A 210-nucleotide genomic window follows, 5' to 3' on the forward strand; every position below is an offset into this window, starting at 1 on the left:
TTTTTTTTTCCCCTCACGACATTTCACTTCTCTGCTCCACCCCCAGCGCCGGAGGGAAAACGGTGGAGGTGATGTATGTCCCTAAATCAGGATGCAGAGCCTGGCTTTGCTGGAGGAGGTCAGGTGAGGCTATTTAACGCTTTGCAGGCTCCTCYGAGGCCATGGGCTTTGGAAAAACGATGCCAAAGCCCCAAAGCCACCTCCCCACAA

Source organism: Malurus melanocephalus, unplaced genomic scaffold (genome assembly GCF_030028575.1).
Source record: "Malurus melanocephalus ecotype Western Australia unplaced genomic scaffold, MMel_1.1 scaffold_354, whole genome shotgun sequence".
Taxonomy (NCBI): Eukaryota; Metazoa; Chordata; class Aves; order Passeriformes; family Maluridae; genus Malurus; species Malurus melanocephalus.